Here is a 20,639-nt window from a genome sequence, read left to right on the forward strand (position 1 = left end):
ACTGTTTTTTTTTATTAAGTCTCTATATCCCATGTAAAATATTCAATGGGTTGGGAATGGTTTGAATCCTCTACAGTGATTTTTTAAAATTTTCAAAATTTATTATTGAATTCCTAAATTTTACTAAATAATACATTTTAATATATTTTAATGATTAGATTTAACTCGACAACTCTTTACGATAAGATTTTCACTCGAGAAATTTTCAACGTTCATGGGAAGATTTTTAAAAAATTAAAAATTTAAGCCACCAGCTCTGTTATATGCACTGTATGATACAATACATATTACTAAATCTCTCCTCTCCCCCACTTGTTCCATTTTTTTAATTAATTTCAACAATTATTAAACATATTTCCTACCTTTTGTCTATGGATGTGTTCTAAGAATGGATCAAATTGTTTAACAAATTCTCTGTATTCTTTAATTTTATTGTTAGGAAATCTCTTTTTTTTTTCTCCCAAATTATTTCTATTGAAGTCTCCCTAAGAATACTGGTGGAGAAAAAGTGTCAACTTTTAATAATTTGACTATGAAAATTTAACACTAAAAAACACTGAATTGAAAATTTAAACTGTGCAAATATCCTTTCTCGGCCATTTGGCTAAGATCAAGATCAATTGAAACTATGTAAATATATCGAAATTATAAGAATTTAAAAATTAATTTTACTTCTTTTATATTGGAATGAGAAGATTATATATAGTCATTAAATATTTATGATGAATAGAAGTTATAAAATATTTAGTAATTGATATTATATTTGGTAAAGATAGCTTGTAAGAGACTTAAGTTTGAAAGAAGTTTATAGATTTTGAAAACTGTCTCTTTAAAAGCTAATTAAAATAGCATTTAACTTCTAAAAGTAATAACTTTTTTATTACATTTTTATTATTTATTTAATAAAAAATAACTTACCATTTTATTATTAAAACCTGATTATATATATATATATATATATATTAATTTTATTATCTTAGGTTCTTTTTACTTTTATAATGTTTCATTTTTTTTATTATTTACTTTTATGTCTCTTTGTTTTAAATGTATTTTATATTAAAAAATACAGCTTAACATTATATTAATATTATATTAATATAATATTATCTATTTTTAAATTATTTATTATAAATTAAATAATTTATTAAAATATTTTAATTTTATAAGTTCCTTATACAATTATAAATTTTAAGTTACAAATTAACAACTTTTAATTAGTTACATACTTAAAAATTATAAACTCACAACTTTTCATTGGTTTTATCTTACTTTCACCATACTTATTAATAAATAAAATAGTTATATAAATTAATAATACACTTAAAGCATATTTGTTTGTATTTAAAAAAAAATCTTTTTTTTTTAAATTCTATTTAAAAGCGCAAACAAACATGCTCTTAATTTGATGCGCTTGGCTTTTATGATTAGATTTGTACAACTTTTTTTTTTCTTATACGTATCAAAATGTTAAGAACCCAATTTATTAGTTTACGGGAAGAAAATCAATCATGTTATATCAGATAACGCATTATCACAAGTCCGATTTTTTAAGTATACCAAATTATTGACTACGCTTAAAGAATAACCTTATAAATTATCCTTAGGCAAATGCAAAGTTAAAGATATAAAGCAATTTTTTTATTAAAAAGGTAATTATTATATTAACATATAAATTGATTTAATATTTACTTTAAAATTTTAATAAATATATTAAATACTCCTTAATCAGTATTTTTATGACACTTCTTAACCTAACTCATAAAATTATTTAGATATTAATATGTTTTACTTTTATATAGTATTACGTAAATACTTAATGTGTTTTTGGGTAAGTATTATTTACTGAGAATATTGCTTCTCCCACTTATGCTGAAAGAAGCATGCCATCATGATCTTTGACCATTGCACGGTACAATCAAGGAGTGATCGTCCGTTAGTTTTTGGGTGGGTTCGAATCTAAAATTAACTAATTATATTTAATTGAATTGTTTAGAACAATATCTAATTTTATTCAATTTTTTATCAGATAGTTCAGATTTAGATCCATCGAGTAACTCAATTAATCGGATGGTTAATTTGGTTAAGTCTTATGCTAGAAAGAAAGAAACCGTGGTTCGTGATAACAAAAAAGAGAGATAGAAAAGAGAAAAAATTTCAAACCTTAACAGAGTTCAAAGATAGCAAACAAAAGATCGGTGTCGCATAGACTAAAGAAATAAGAGAAAGATATGTTGTAGTATCAATTAAAATCTAATGACCTAATAACGGAACTGGGCTTGACCCAAATTAAATATTCATATTACATGTATATTTGGTATATTAAACATTCACGGATTCAGAAATGAGGGAAAGATATGTTGCAATATCAATTAAAACCTAATGACCCAATAACAGAACTGGACTTGGCCTAAATTAAATATTCATATCACATGCATATTTGGTAAATTAAACTTTCACGAATTCACACACACACACACACACACACACACACACACACATATATATATATATATATATATATATATATATATGATACCAGATTACCCGAAGTGGATCAAGGGAACAAAAAGATGGAAAGGAAAGTAGGCAGTAGCAGAACTACAAAATGATATGCAAAAATTAAAGTCGCAGTATGTAAAATCAACAATTAAAACATAAGAAACTAGAACGGCGGTATAACCAGCACAGATCTAGTAAGGGGGAAAGAGAAGAAAGTCGAACGACGGTAGTCCGAACAGAACCAGCTAAGAGGGAGAAGAGAGAAAAATAATTTGAAACAGCAAACTTTTATTGAAAGATCTCAAAGAAGAAGGCTTACAAGGGATTATTTCTCTCAGAGCTTCTCTCTCTAAATCTCTCTTAACTTGCTAAATGAAAGGGTACCTCACAATATAGTCGAGGCCTCCTTATATAGGAAAATAAAACACTGTTTGTATAGTTCCGGTAAATAACAGGAACTATTTGTACAGAGACGGTCATAATTCTGTTATGTCTATTCCATAACAGTCATCTTCATTTTGATAAAAGTCGTCATCTTTGTTGGGATTAGACTCTTGTTTGGTAGAAGTTTCGGCTTCATCTTGATTTAATAGAAGAAGGACTTCTTTTAAGTTTTTCTTCATTTTATCTTTAAAATCACATCCTGATAGAAATGCGGCAATTTTTGCCTTTTGATTCAGAAATTGAAAAGTTGCAGGATCAGCCAGTTTCAAGAGTTTTGGATTATTTCCAAAGAACTCATTAACTCCTTGTGGTCTAGCATGTTCTGCATTGAATTGATTCCACCATTTCACAAAAGCATGTCTGTAAATCATTGGCAGGATATCATCTTCTTCAGTTTTGCTATACCTGTACTGCCATGAGAATACCCAGACCATTACAAAGGCAGAGAAATACTTGAGATCTGCTCCAATTCTGTTAGGGGCATATCTGGTCTTGATTATTTCAAATCCTTCTTTTACTGGAGAGGGAAGGATTGCTTCTAATGGTCCAAAGAAGTCTCACCATTGAAGGAACTAGTTAGGGAAATTGTAATTTTGATTTTTCTTAAAATAGATCAACCAAGAGTGACAGTTGAGTTTGTTCTGGAACCAGAAAGTCCTTGTCCAGGCATCAATGTAGTCCCAGTAATTGTATCCTACCGGATCAAAAGGTTGGGAGAATTTCTTAAATGTATTTGGATTGTTTCCAAAATTTTTTGGTGACAAGATTTTTAGAATCTGTATTGTTGAATGAGTGATTACTGAAGGATCTTTTTGGTCCTTGTAATGTTTAATAGAGACAGAATCTGAATCTATTAATATAAACTCATAAAATTGTCTGGTTTTATTCAAGGCGTATGATCTAAAATGAAAACCAGGAGGGAAGGCTTTGGTGATGGCTTTGTATGGGTTTTTGTCCCAAAATTCGGGCTCCATTTGAATGACAGAGGAGAATTTTCCTTTTGCCATATAATGGTTGGTGTTTGGGGTTTTTCCCTTTTGAAGACTAACAGTTTTCTCTGTTTTTTCTGGGAGACTTATTGTCTTTTGAGACTGGCTGAAGGAATGGATAATGGTGTTTAGATTTGCTAAATCAATTTCCATGTCTTCATCCGAGGCAATGTCTGCCCAAGATTTCTTTGGTAGGTTGTTTAGGCTACCTTGTTGTATAGCTAGAAGTGTATTAACAGGAAAAGCATAGTCTGCTTTGGTTTGTTTAACACCTTTTGTTTGTGATTGGGAAGAATCAACCTTGTTGGATGAGTCTTTTTTAGGAATCACAGATTGCTGAGTAGATGACTCTACAATCTGGATGGCTTTCTGGGTGGATGACCCAGCCGGAGTGGAAGACTCCGAAGAATTAGAACAAGACTCTGTTGTAGCAGACTTTGATTTTATTTTATTGAGAGTTAGAGCGAGCCTAACTCTTCCTCCTCTGGACGATCCTCCCCTAGAAAGGGTTGTTGCCTTTCTAGGCATTCTACTTGTCCTGTAAATATTCACGGGTAAGGTAGTCAGGAAGAGAGTTTGAAGTGCCTTTGAGATACTCGATATCAAAATCGAAAACACTTAAAATTGCTTGCCACCTTGCAAAGATTTGTTTTGAGGTAAGATTTTTTACATCCTTTTGTAAGATTTCTTTAGCAGACTTGCAGTCTACTCTAATAAGAAATTTTTGATTTAATAAATCAGATTGAAATTTTGAAACACATAAAACGATTGCCAAAACTTCTTTTTTAACAGTAGAATAATTCTGTTGTGCAGAATTCCAATGTTTCGAAGTATATGCAATGATATGCTCATGTGACTCAATTTTTTGCTTGAGGATACCCCCATAACCTATGTCTGAGGCATCAGTTTCAACAATTTTAAAAGCTTGAGGAATAGGAAGATATAAGCAATTTATCTTCCTAACTCTATTTTTGATTTCTTTGACGACGTTGGTATGAACATCAGTCCAAGAGGGAGGATTTTTCTTAAGCCTATCATGTAAAGGTTTAATAATGTTATTTAGGTGAGGAATAAAATCTCCTACATAATTAAGACATCCTAAAAACCTTTGTAATTGGGTTTTGTCAAGGATTCTATCAAGAAATTTATCAGCGAATTCAATAGACCTGCTGATAGGAATGATGGTACCTTGGTGGATATTGTGACCAAGGAATCTGACATTGGTTTGGAAGAGACTAATTTTTGATTTAGAAATGGCAAGACCGTTTTGTTTAATAACATTGGTGAAAATATTTATATGTTTCAAATGTTGATCAATGAATTGAGAAAAAATTAAGACATCATCAATATAGACAATGACGAATTTTGAATAAGGATTAAAAATATCATTCATAATTTTTTGAAATTAAGAGGGAGCATTTTTCCGACCAAAGGGCTTAACATTCCATTCGTAATGCTCAAAGGGGGACAGTAAATGCAGTCTTGTACCTATCATTTTCACAAATTTGGATTTGCCAAAATCCAGATTTCATATCAAATTTTGAAAAGATCTTAGCAGAATTTAATCTGTTAAGAAGGTCTTTTTTGTTGGGGATAGGATGCCTAATCCACTGTAGGGCTTGATTAAGAGGTTTGTAATTAATGACAAGTCTGGGAGTACCTCTCTCAATCTCTGCTGGTTTATTAACATAAAAGGTGGAGCACGACCAAGGACTCTTACTTTTCCTAATAAGTTTTTTGTTTAAGAGATCTTTGATCTCTTTCTGACAATAATGAAGGAGTTCTTCATTCATCTGGATAGGTCTGGCCTTAGTGAGAATCTGACTATCCTTAAAACCTGACTCATAAGGAAGACTAATAATATGTTTTTTCCTATTCCAGAAGGCGCTGGGTAGGTCAGAACATATGGAAGTTTGGATGTTACTTAAAAGGAATTGGATTTTCTTCTGAAGTGAATGATTTTGTAATTGTTTTTCAATGTTGGCAAAAGAAACTTCTTCTTTTAGAAAATTAATTTGATTAATTTTGTTTTGAATAGAATTAATATTTTTGTAAATGGTTTGTTAGAAAATTTAAAGGTTATTTGTTTACCTAAATGATAAGTGGAAATACCATCTTTCGAAATTTGTAGAGGGAAAAGGGTTTTTATAAAAGGTGTTCCCAGAATAACTTCATTTTTTAGATTCTTTACAAGAAGAAAGTTTGTTTCAATCTTGAGACCTTGATTTTCAATCACAGCTTTAGAAAGCTTGTAATTAATTTTAAGCTTCGAACCACTAGCAGTGCTGAGTTTTTCAGAAGTTTTTTCAAAATACTTTGTAGGAATTAATCCTTCTAAAATACAGTTTGAATCAGCACCTGTATCAAAGAGGGCTAAAGTATCAAGAACAAAATCATCAATAACGATTCTAATGCTAATATAAAATTTTTGTATTTTGACCTTGTTGATCAAACACATAAAGGTTTCTTCTAGATTATCAGAATCAACCTTCACAGAATCATTATCTTCAGGAAGTTCTACTTTCTCAATATTAGATTCATCATCTAACTGAGAAAGAATAACTTGATGAATTTGTTGTTGATCTTTGATTTCTCTGATTTCTTTTTTGAGATTATTTATCTCAATCTGGAGATCTTGAATAGTGGTTGGTTTAATACTAGAATTCTTTTCTAATCTTTTGAAAATATTTGTAATGTCAAATTTATTTGAAGTAAAATATTCTTTAGGTTTAGGTTTATTTTCTAAAACTTCTTTGAATTTATTTAAAAATTCTTTTCTATCTTGAGGATCCGAAATGGAACTTATTGCTTCAAAAAGAAGATCTTGTTCTTTTATCAAAACATTAATTTCTGGAGTATCATCACTATCAGAGGAGGAAACTTGGTCATCGTTTTGGATTTGGTTGATGTCTTCCTCAGATTCTTTAACAGAATCTTCATCAGAGGAATCAGTAAGGAGATTGTTAATCTGGTCTTCTATAGAAGGCTCTAGATTAAGGCTACTAATTTTCTTTTTTAACTTGCAGTATTTGCTAATATGGCCAGGTTTACCACAATTGTAACATGTTACGGCTGTTCTGGGTTTTTTGGGAATGTTGGTGGGGATGACATTTTCCCCTTGTTTCTTAGGATTAGGTTTTCTATTGTACCTGCGTTTGTAGGGCTTTTTGTAAGGTTCAACAGCCTCTTTCTTAGGGGCATGTTTCTTCTTTTTGGGAGAGCAAGATGGAAGACCAAATTGCTCACAGAAAGATCCTAACTCTTTCTTGCTCAAGGCTTTCTCTTTGGCAAGTTGTTTCTGGAGTTTATCCTTCTGGCAGGCTTTAATACCGTTATGAATAATGATAGCAGTAAGCTGACCATAATCATAACTATTATAATTGATTTCTCCAGTAGAACAACGACTTCGGAGTTTACTTCTAATAAGATCTCCGAAAGCTTTGGGAAGCCCATCTAGGTATTTTTCTTTCTAGTAGGCTTGGTTACAATCTTCCCTGGTTAGGACCCTAGACATGAAGGTATCTTTATACCATTTGAAATGTTCTAAGGAGTGACATTTGAGGTTTGAAAGAAGTTCTCCTGATCTTTCCCTCCAAAGAGAAGGATCACCTAGGAAATGTTGGGATATTGTGTATAACAACGTATACACAACATCAGGGAGACGTTCATTGTCACTGACAATAGTTTTCCCTTTATCATCAATTTTAACTTCAGAGAGGATATTTTCTTTGTCCGCTTTAGTGAGATAATTATCCCACCAACCTTTGAGTTGACTAGTAAAACCAACAACAAGAATATAGACAATGGTGTCTTCAGGCATATTTTGATTAGTAAAATAGCCCATGACGACCACCGACATATTTTGGAGTTTGGCAATGATATTATATTCAGATAATCCATCGATATTCCAAATATAAATATCATTAGAATTGAAACTTTGAATAAAATCTTGTTTTTCTTCTAAAATAAGATCAGGAGCGGTAGCTCTATTGTAATAAAGCTTGGAAGAATTTTTCCAATTGTTGATTGGATTAATAGCTAAAACAGAATCTGTTTCAGAATAATGTTCTGAATCAGCTTTGGGAATGACATTGATAGTTTTGATAAGAGACCTAGTTCTGGGTTTAGCACTAGATTCTTCAGAGGGTTGAGGAGTGTCAGGAATGGTAGTAAGGAGGCTAGTAATTTTACTAATTAACTCATTCTGGTTATCCTCGTTCACTCTGGTTTTCTTTTTTTGTCTGGGTTCTAAGATTTTTTGTTTAGCCTTGGCACTAATCTTAAAAGGTTTAAACAATGGTTTTTCTAATTGAGGTTGAGAGGATGAAGAAGCTACTTCTTCAATTTTAGGTTTGACAGGATTAATAGAGATTTTTTCTCCTAAAACCTGAAGGTACTTATTGGTATAATTGGTCTGTTCCATGAGGCCTTGGATATCATTAGGAGTAATAGACTCTTCAGGGTTTTTGGATTTAAAAGGAGTAGCAGTAACAGGGTACCGCTCTTGTCTTTCAAATTAGGTAATTGATATTGAGATGTGAGTGACAGTTCACTTTGAACTATTTGTCCGTCTTTAATCTGCCAGGATATGACATTAGCAGAGAAAGTACTAATAACATCCTCTTGCCAAGGATAATCTATATTATTATGAATGGTATAAGCATGATACCAGTCAAAGAATGGAATATTTTGTTTGATTTTTTCGAGAAATTGATAGAATTTTTCTTGGATATCTGACCTATCTTTTCCCCTATACTTTTGAAAGAACCACTCTCTTTGAGGTTTCCGTTCCTCAGAGTAGAAATCTTTCCTAAGGGTTCCCTTATCTATAATGAATTTATGAGATAACATTATAATACTCATTTAAGGAAGAGTAGGTTGGAGATTGGATACTCTGATTTTCTTCTTCTTTTTCAGAAGTCTGATAAACATTTCTAGGAATCCTAGAAGAAGTATCTAAACCTTGAAGATTTAGAGAGGGATCATGATTAATAGTCCTGGGAATATCAGGTCTAATATAAGATCTAGAAGAAAAAGATCTTCTAGTAGAGACAAAGTCAGATCGATTACTATAAGCATCGATCCTTGAGGAGAAAGAGTTTCTCCTATCAAAGGTTATTTCAACCTTTCCAGAATTATCCTGCGAAATATCTTGTATTTGAGGAGCAGGTCGGGGAACACTGGGTGAGGCTTTATCCATAACCCATTTTTTTGGGAGAGTAACCTCATCCCACTTGATGATTCTAGGTAGAGAAACGTTGGCCTTTGTCATATTAGTGATAAACAAAGTAGTCTCTCCTCTTTGGGGTTTAAGCAAGACTCTAGAAGCATAAGAGTTCATGACCTTATACTGAATCCTATAGATAAGGGCTGCGGGAATAGATCCCTCTTTCATGTCTAACCCATGAAAGCAAATATTGAGAAACAAGGAGTCTAGGATGTGTTTATCCATGAGACTCACTGTCTTGTTGGGAAAACAGTTAAAATAAATCGGACCTTGACTAAGACTGGTTTCAACTGTTCCTATAAGAGAATCATCAAACTTATTATGACGAATGTCTCTTAGACAAATTAAGACAGCAACATCTATGCCTATGTCTATCAAATGTTTGATTGCTACATGAACACATCCTATGTGAAGGTATTTGTATTTTCTTTTATGGTCATTGAGAGAGGATTTGGACAGGAGATGAAATTCTTCTCCTATACCTTTTCCTAAAAGGATATTGTTTTCAACAGTCTTGATGATGTAATCAGAACTATTCTTCTTGGGTTGATCTTCAGGAACATATAATGTATCCTGAGGAATGACTGGGATGGTCCAGTCATCTATACTTTGGTTGATCTCTTCGAATCGAACTTCTTCGTCGAAGAGGTTGTGCTTGGGTGTGATTTCAGGAGAATGTTTCTCCTGTTCATCAAAGAGATTGGTTTTTGTGGGAGAGGAAGAAGATGTACTAGAGCCAGAGCGAAAAGAAATGCGGGAGAAAGAACATAAGAGTCTAGGCATAATAAAATACTTCTGACACATCACCTTCATCTGGTTTTGTAACAATATTTCTGTTAATTATTCATAACTTATTCAACTGGATCTGGTTATTTGTGGACTTTTTTTTTTTTAATTTACAAATTCTGAAGTTCTTTTACTATAGTCACCAGCTTCTTCTGTTGTTAGTTTCTTTTGAATACAGCATCGTCAAATTATCCTTATTGCCCTTCAACCATACGGGTCTTACTGCTACAGCCCTATTCAAAAGAATTAAGAACTGCTGTACTTCCAGTAAAAGATTTTCATAAACTTAAGGAACTATACAAAAGCAATATTTCAGAACCATTAGTTCGTGGCGTTGTTACAGACAGGGACGACCATTACTGGTCTCACCCGAAGGGCCTGTCAGCTGTCCAGCCTATAAACTATGATTACAGAAATTTCATAAAGAAATTTAAAGTACAGATCTAGAAGAACATAGCTACAACAATTAACAGTTATATTCCTACTTCCCCATCAGGCTCTGATACCAGATTATACATATACACATTCGGTCGGTTTGGGGTACCGATAGTTTTCTAATTTTATATCCGTCACTGACACATTTTAATTTGGAAAAGGTATTATACTTACCCGAAACTCGTTACTATCTGATTTTGTTTAGGTGGGTTGCTCGGATTCATACAGAGCAAAACGGATTGCTCGGATCTGCACAACCCTAGTACAATCACATATTAGTGACAAAGTACAGTGGGATACGATTATCAACCACCTGAACAAAGAATGTGGCTAAATGCTTTTTAGTCAAGTGTGTATTATACATAAGAGGAATAGTGGTATATTAAGAAGAGTGTTTTAAACACTGTGTTGATAGCATTTTTCTTATATATTATTCAGGAACAAACTTGAGTAACTAGTGTATGGATTATAATTCCATGTGTTATTGAGTAAAATAATTTGGTGATTGTTTGTTCAAACATGACAAGTGTATCCAATCTATTACAAGTAATAAGTGGTAGAGTACTGAGATATCATCCTCAGAGAGTAATTCAAAATATATTAATTATTAAGATAAAAATTAATTAAACTTATGTACAATAAAATTGATTGATGATTTTCATAAAGTTATGAGTAATAATTATAATGTAAAATATAGTAAAATTCAAATTAAAGGAATTGAGATTGAATTTCATCTATCTTCCTCTTTGTACTCTAGTAATTCAGTGATGAGCATAACAATCATTTCTAATGAATTTGATGCAAAATATAGAAATAGTATATTTTAATTCTTTGAAAATATATTTCTAAGATAATTTCTTAAATATTGATTCCTCAAATATTTAACAAACTATCCAGGGTTAAAATCAAAATTTAAAAGTAATTAATAACTTGATATCTATTCCTAGAGTAACTAGTTATTGAGTAATCTCAATCATATCTGGATCTAAGTAATACCTTTCCAAATATAACTCAAGAAACTATCAAATAGATAGATTCAAATATTAATACGGATTGAAATCACCAAATCAATAGAAATAAAGAAGAAATAACTATATTTATATAAATTATTGATAATACATCAAGTTTAAAGATTTACATTCAATCCTATACAAATTTTAGCTGCTCATTGTAACTATAGTGGCAAGAAATGAGATATAAACTGTGTAAAACATCAAAACTTAAGTATTCCTACTCTTTTTCTCTGCCCTTTGCCGCTTTCTCTCTCTAAAATGATGAAATAAAATAGTACCCCTCTTCAAAACATAAAAGTTGTTTTTTATACTATTCTGGACGAAGCTTCTCTCGCTACAATGACACCTTCTCGCTGTAGCGAGATATGAATATAAAAATTAGATCATTTTGTTTGTCTTTCACTACAGCGACACATTCTCGTTGTAGCGAGAGGAGCACAGAACCGCCTTAACAAAAATAAGCAGTCTCACTACAGCAAGAAGCCTCCAGAAACTAGCTTTTATGTAACTTTGTGCTTTATATACCTCTTTTTTACTTTTTCAATTTTCTTCAACTTTGAGTGATGCTTCTCTTTTGATTCTAACTAGAAAATATATCAAAAAGGAATCAAAACACTTACAATTGCATTCTTTTCCTAAAATACACAAGTAATTATAAAAGTTTCAAATTTAAAAAAAATTAAACAAAATAATCCAAACTTTTAAGATAAAAAGTGCTTAAGTCATCATCTAAAATTACTTATTTTATACATTTACCAATGATGTTGAGGGTTTTTTTTTATTAATTTTAATTATTAAAAACTAATTAGCTTAAGTGAATTATTATTTGATAAAAAAAAATGTTTTTTTTACATATATTATGTTATTTATCAAGAGGATCTAAATTTCTAATGTCGGTGAAAATGCATCAGCATAAGAAGGAACGAGGAAGGACTAAAAGTGTGATAGAGAAATTGTTGGTCTTCCTCATAAATAGATGAATAAGAATCCTTCAACTGTGTTGATGTTTTGTACCCTATCCTAAGAAGTGGATATTTAGATGAGCTGTGTCCATGTAATTCTTAGGCCTACCACTTCAATTTTGTGGATGAAATGGAACCTTATCTTTTCGTTTCTCATACGCCCACTCTCAAATTGTCTCAGGAAACAATAGATCAAGCAGAGCCAAATATTAACAAATTAGAATTTTGAAATCAACGTAACATGACAAATCTTATTCATCTACACGACAAATGTTGGATTCTTACATGAATAAATGAAAGAAAACGTCTATATTTTAAAAAGGTAAATCTTTTATTATTCAGAAAATTTGATACTATAAAAAAACTATTGTTAATAGTTTAATTAAAAATAATAATATTATCTAATCTTTAAGACATTAGAGGAATTCAAGTGCCTCTTAAAAAATGACTTGTTATCACTGCAAGTTGCCCATTAGTTAAATTTTATACATTAAGTAATTTAATAACACCAAGCTCTTGTTTAATTATATAGATTGATTCATTATTCACGTGTTCTATTTTTTTTAATAGATACAAATATTATGTCTGGATATTCCATTTGCTACGAAGAAATGGGATATTGTTTGAATATCTTTAAAAACACTTTTTTTTTTCAAAACTTAAAATACAAAAAAAATTGTTTGATATTTATTTTTATCTAATTGAATAAAAATTATTTTGTATAATGTGTTTTTAAATAATAAAATTGAGAATACATAATTTGGGTTTTAGTTGAATGAATATGATGACCAGTCTAGTTTAGAGCTAGACAAGTGACCAAGTTACTAAGTTTTAACAGTATTGGCTGACTAAAACCACTTCTCACCAATTCCTTAACATTTTCGATTTAATGTGATGATTAGACCAATTATCAAACATTTCCTATTTCAATTAGTTTGTTAGTCCAGTCTACAATTTCCAACAATAGATAAGGAATGTACATTCACACACATCAGTGTTAGTATTTGTGTGATGCTTTATATAAAATTATAATTTTTAACTTAATTCCATTAATTAAAATCTATTTATGTCTATTTATATTCAGTATAAAAATCGTCACAAAAGTTATCAATTTTTTGGGTCTATTTTTAAATTATTTTAATTTATTATTTCATTTACTTTTCTTTTATTGCTAATTTTTAAGAATTATGTACGCAAAATTTTACATGATCTAAACATTCATAAAAACCTGTAATCAAATGGTAGTTATTTATTAATATTTTAAATAACATATATACGTTAAAATAAAATAAAATAATTAAAACGTTAACTAATTTTTATTTATATGAACATTTATAAATTTAATCTATTTTATAAGATATTTAAATTCAAAAATAAAATTTACTTTTAATAAAAATTCAAAAATATTACATATACTAATTTAGTAAATTTAATTATAGCTAATTTAATTTGATCTTGGCCGAATTCAAATGCTTATTGTGGACCAATATTAGTCTCTTTCTTGCTATATATTTTTTTCCAATGAAATCTAATTTCATTTGTCACCATGAGTTAGGACAGAGAGAAAATCCCATTTGCACATTGCTTAATTTCTACATGTGGAGAACACGACCTAATAGTGTTAGTATCCCTCACTTCCACCAATTTTGCAAGTTTCATTTTCTATTTGCTTGTGGTCCCAATAATTGAAGCCCAAGCAAAACCCTTTTCTTCTCTTCATGTGATATCACCTATCACTCTGCATTAGTGGTTATAAAGCTGTAATTACACAAATTGATAATCAACACATATCAAGATTCCTTCATGTTACATGATTCTTATATTTTATGTTTTTATGTTTTCGTTTAATAAAAATACAAAACTACAAACACATAAATATCATATTTACGAAAAAAAAAATCTCAATCCAATCAATATAATTCAACTCAAGACATACATTTTGACAAATGTGTAACGTACACACTTTATTTTACAGGGGATGCTGATGGTCAAGGTTCTCAAGTTTATAACCTCTTATACAAAAGAAATTAGCATGAATTTATGTAACATCTAATTTAGAACGCGTTTCCAAAATATCTGGATATTGCTTAGATATTTTCGTTGGACATGCGACGAGGTTGTCGTGGAAGTTGACGAGGGAAACGCACTTTGATCTCTCGTTGTCACATGAAATTTAATCGTTTATTTTTATTTATTATAATTAAATAATTTTATTATTTTTATATAAAATTTAAAAATTCTGACTTTATACTTAAATAATTGACGATTTAAAATACATTTGAACTAAAAATAATATGAAAAGTTCAAATGAATAATATTTAATAAAATTTAAAATTTTAAGAAGAAAAAGAAATTGACGGGAATACTCAATTGCAATAATAAAAAAATAAAATAAAATAATGCAAAATCTTAAAATTTATTGCAGCAGAAAAGATAGATCCAAGCCATCAAGAATGAATTTGACATTAAAAAAATAAATGAAATAAGTTATTTTAAGAATTTTATTAAACTCAACTATAAAAATTGAGGATAACCGATTAATAATAATAAAATTTTATTATTAAAAGATACTTATACTCGTCAAGTTAACAAAATTTTTATTTTAAAAAGAGTTATTTTATTTTTTATATATTGTAGGTCCAAATACATTTTTTGGGTGCATTTTTATATTTGAAACCCAAAATTATAATTGTATAGGGCCATTAACTTTTCACAGACCAAGCTTGTTTTTCGGTTATGATTTCTTAGAGCAAGCTGAATGTCACAAAAAAAGACGGCTGGGTCGTGTCAAGTGGACCCTGAAATAGTCTGAGAACACTGAAAATGCTAATAAGATAAACGACATGGGCTGGGCCTGATACGACTACACAGTAATTAAAGGCACGAAACGATAATTTTTTTAAGAAAAAGAAATAGACCAAAACAAATTAGCTGATAGAATGGTAAGGATGTGTATGCTTGAAAAACATGGTAGTCTCTGTTAGGATAGTGCTCAAATATATGCAGACAATCCATTATGTTGCAGATGGCTGTAGTAAGATAACCTTTTCTTCTTAATGTTTATTGTTATTGATGAGAGATGACTGAAAACCCATCTTTGTTTGGCATTGGACATTAACGACCTATGCTAGTAATATTATATTTTCTATCAAAACTCTGTCCCTTCCTAATTTGATTTTTACCCACCCCTTGCCCCCACCTTTGATGTCTTATGATGAGTGCAATATTGAAAGCAAATTCAACTTTGCTTGACAAGACACCATCTATTGTTGCTGTTCCGTTTGATCAGCAATCCGTAGATGTTAGAACCATCTCAATCAACTTAAGTTGGGAGGATAATCACTCCAAACTTGATCTTATTCATTTTTAAGTTTTATATTTTCAAGACTTGTCTGGATTAAAGAAGAAGGAACGAACCAAATTTTAAGTTTTCTTGTAAAAACATAATAACTTGAATTTTCTTTTCTATAGGGCAGTTTTTTATTTTTTTGTTGGAAACATGGCTGGACTCTCTAGTGACTTGAGTTAGTTCATATTTTACCTCGCGTAAAGTATGCCATTAACTAGTAACTGCTTTAAATTGTGCCCAAAGTTTCAAAGCATAAAATTACCTTCCTCAATTTTTATTGAAATGGTCGTTAGCTTTAGATTTAACTGAGTGCTTTAATACCACTTTTATAACTACAATTATCTTTGAAGTTTCTATATTTGTATGTCTTCTTTTATTATTATTAAATCTTACTCTTCTATGTCATATTGTATAATTTGTTCTAGAGAACATCTTGTGTGGTTGTGATAGCATTTTGAGGTATCACAGGATGCTGCAGCTATAAATGAATGGACATTTTCCTAGTTAAAAGAATCCAAGGAATGGAAATATGATCCAACCACAGCCTTTGCTTCTTACAGGGTGGAGTCACATTATGATCCTGTAATCACAAATTTTGTTTTACTTTTTATTTTTTGTTGTAATTGTGAAACCTTGATCAAGACTTTTTGTTAATATTGATTATATTTTCGTTCTTTTGGACTTTGATTTAAGACTTTTGGTTCTACCCCTGCAAGTAGCTCTTAAAGCTGGGATGTTTATGATAAGAATCATACCGTACATGTGTCTGGCGTGTATCTGTTCACCACCCACTGGAATTTGTAGCTTTTACTTGGCATTATTTTTATTATATATATATATGTGTGTGTGTGTGTGCATCCAGAATGCAGTAGAGAAAAAAGAGGCTAAAGTTTTCATTTTGTAGTAAAGAACTGAATAAGGCATAACTACATGACTCACTCGGCACTTGAGTACTTCGAAGTTCCAGCCCACAACAATGGTCTATTGGTCTTATAAGTAAATTCCAGTTCAAGTTGAATAATTTATTTAGAAATTACTTACTTGAAGGACTATAGTCACTGATGTTAATGAGAAAATCTAGCTAGCTACTCATCTTTTAAACTTCTGTTCATCGATTGTGAAATTAGTGCTCTCTTTTGTCCATCATTGAACCAGACTAATTAGTTCAAATAATAAGAATATGAGATAAATATGTTAAAGAGAAAGACATAATATTTATTTTGTCAAAATAGAATCATCATAATTAATTATAAAAGTCACTAATCAAATTTGATAAGATTTATATTCTTCTTTCTTTAAATTGACTATATCATGTTTTCGAAGCGTATGAAAGGATGCAAATCTTTAAAACTGATCGTTGGTTCCTGCCACAACGCAGGGTTGGGAATTCAAAGGAACATACCGATGTGACACAAATTCTATTTTAATTTCCTGTATTTCTATTTTCTCCCTTAAGTTTTCACATAACCGAGTGGGTTTTAAGGCTTTTTAACTGAGAACTGAATTTATTTCTTGCTTTATTCTCCTCAATATCTCATGATCCATAGCTACTTTCTTGGTGGGCATTTTTTGTCCCCCTAAAAACAAGGTAGACTCAACACTATTGAGTTTCGATGGCTATATCCTCATCTCAACATCAACTTTTGTAGTCTTTGGCCAATTTATCGAATCCTTTTATCTTGCTGATCAGTGTTCTCCACCCTTTGTGTCATAATAATGATTCTTTCATAAGATTTTCATTCATTATAGACTACATTATTATCCCACTAGAAAAAGAAAACAAACAACAAAAAAAAAGCCTATCCAAAGTGGGAAACGCTCATTACATAATAATCGTAATGTGACTATTTTAATTTTGAACATGGGTAATACATGGTGCAAATAACTCTACTTAATATATAAAACCTCAATAATAATGCATTGTCACCACTCTCTAGGACTTTGCATCTTACATGCTTTCCATCTGGAAGTATTCCAAATTAAACCAATTTTTGTTTGGTTCAAGCCACATAACTATGATTATGTTGGTGATAACGATGGATCAGGAAAAGCTAGGAATATCACATGGAAATGGTGATTTTTTACAAAGGGATAAAAAATATAAAAATAATCCCTAATAATTTTGCTAAGCGTCGGAGTTCAGAAGAGAGCATCATTTTTGGGGGAATTTATGGTGATATATTCGACTTTTTTAAAGGTGACTCCCATGTGTGTATGCAGCCAAGAATCACAGGGTCTTTGGTCATGCGAATCACGGTTTCCTATAATTGTGATAAACGGGTACTAATAGGGCTGTGATTGATGCCATTCCTATGCCCTTCGTATTTATTATGTCAAAACAATTACAGGGAAGCTTTCACATATGAACAAAAACATGACAATCCTAAAAACTAAAACTAAAAACAAATCATTGGTCACCTTTGCGTGTCAAGTGCCAGGGGCCACATGATTTCGCATACTGATCAATAAATTCTGAAGTCACAAATATCATTGCAGAGTAGGTGATGCATAAGATAGTCGTCTAAAGGAAAATTATTATTTGGAACAACTTTGATATCATAACCATTAGGAGAATATCAACTTGGGGTGGTTTGATTTCCCGATTGAAAAGAATTTCAATAGTTGTATGTGTTTTGTTATGTGCTTACTTTTATATATCCTGGATTAATAATCATAAGTAAAATATCTTCAATTGAAAATAACAAAGTGAAGAGTATATTTACTAAGATAGACATGTGTGTGTCTATTGAAAACAGAAAAATCGTTTTTTAAGAAGTAATTGATTATAAACATTATTATGGCCGGTATCATGAAAATTATTGCATATAAAGATTAATGTTTTTGTCCGTGCATTGAAATGAAGGTTAGATGATAGATTATTATATTTATAGAAGAAACCTAATTATGAATTATATATGCATTTGGTTTTCAACCAACTTGTCTCAAACCTCTTTAGTTTATTTATGTTGGTTTTGGGGAGGGGATATTTATCATTACTACCTAAGACCATCATTATTTTGGGGTGAAAATGACAAATTAGACGAAGGCAAGCCAAAGAAGACAATCCAATTGAGTTTAAAAAGCACATTAAAAAATTTAAGCACTTCACATCATATTACTTGGTCCCATCCATGCCTTTAAATCCTTGAACAGTTACAACCCAAAAAGCCAAACATGTATTGTAAAGAGAGTGGCTGGCTTAATCATCAAATATCAATAATCATTACTATGGCTAATTAACAAATGCTTAGGAATCAGATAATGCTTCATTGATTGGTTTTGTGGAATTAGGTCAAAGTTTGGCCGGTGGAAATTTTGAAAACCTCATTCCACAAAACATGTACATTCTCGACCTGCTCCAAAAGGGATTCAACATCGCTAAGATAAACAAGAAACTTAGCGCATTCACAAGGTCTTTTTCTTTCCTCCACCAAGTCCCATTTGATGACAATGTCTACAAAGTTTTTTTCAGTTGTAGTATTGTAAGTGTAGCGATCAATAGAACAAGATCCACTCATTTTTTCAGCACATAAATCATTTATGTGATGGACGTCTACGAAACGGGCAATTGTTTATATTATTGTGATCACCTTCCGTAGTGGATTGTATCTGTGGGTTTGATGTAAGCTTGATCATGCTTTATCTGTCTTCACCAGTTAGCATATTGTGCATGTGATTTGGGTTTAAAAGTTAGATAATGCAAAGTCCCACTAATTTTGTGTTATACTGTTATTCGATTTTTTATTAAAAAATATAGAGGAAAAATAATTATTGAATTTTAGACTACTTAATCACTAGAAGTTTGAATGTCATGTTGTAAAACAACTGCCTTTAAAATTTAATGAGTTGTTAGATTTAAACATAAGGAATGGTTTTGTTATATTTTTGTCAGGTGTAATGTTTTGTGAGGAGCAGCTATAAGTTTGTAAAGTACGTCACTCATAGAATATCATATAATGAGCAACACAATTACAACAATCAAGCTTCTCCCCCAAAAAATGTTTTGTTTTTTCTTTTTCATATGAGTTTTATGGTAAGCACACTGCCTTCGCATTTTGATTGATACATAGATTAGGCGATGTTTAGACTTTATGTATGTATGAAGTCCACCGACGATTGAAATATGAAAATTTTCTAATTAAAACGATGTTTGAGCGGTAGGAATCACGATTAGATCTAAACAATTATAACATTAATTTTTTTATTAATCAAATGGGTTTAGATTTAGTTAATTACCTAAAAAAATTGTAAGATTTAATTTATTATAAATATATTGCACACAAGACATGTATAAGCACGAATATCATAATATCCTATCTTCATTCAAGAGTTACTCAATATATCTTACTTATTGTAGGTGGTGGACACCCATACACGCACCGAATCTCTCGATCAAAGCTTTAATTTTCTAGGATCACCGGCATTTCCTTCCAAATCAGGCTTTGTACCCAAAGTGCTTATTGAACTTCAAAGATTATGTGTCATAATTTCAAAGTTAGGTGGCGCCCGAACAATTTTAACCCTGCATTAGAAATATGAAATCTGAAAAAGACGGCACGAGATCACATACACACACCACATGTGTATATCATATATTAGACGAAAGTTTTCATAATCAAAGACTCAATATAATTCTACATGCGCTGAAAAAGAGTATTAAAAGAATGGATTCGAATACTATATAGTTTAGTGTCTAGCGCCAACAGTTTTTTCCTTTCGCAAAGCTTGAATCATATTGAAGAGACACATCAAACACAAAAAAGAGACAGCTTTGCCGTAGAATGATAATACTATTTAACCCTTTAACTACTAAGTAGTGCGTTACAAGAAGGAAAAAGGCATTACACTAGGATCAAATCACTATACAACTGATTGAATAATTGCAAACCTTCAGTCTTCAATTAAGCTGGAGAATCTTCAAATCCAGTAACAAGC

Source organism: Abrus precatorius, unplaced genomic scaffold (assembly GCF_003935025.1).
Source record: "Abrus precatorius isolate BTA unplaced genomic scaffold, Abrus_2018 Scaffold6, whole genome shotgun sequence".
Lineage (NCBI taxonomy): Eukaryota > Viridiplantae > Streptophyta > Magnoliopsida > Fabales > Fabaceae > Abrus > Abrus precatorius.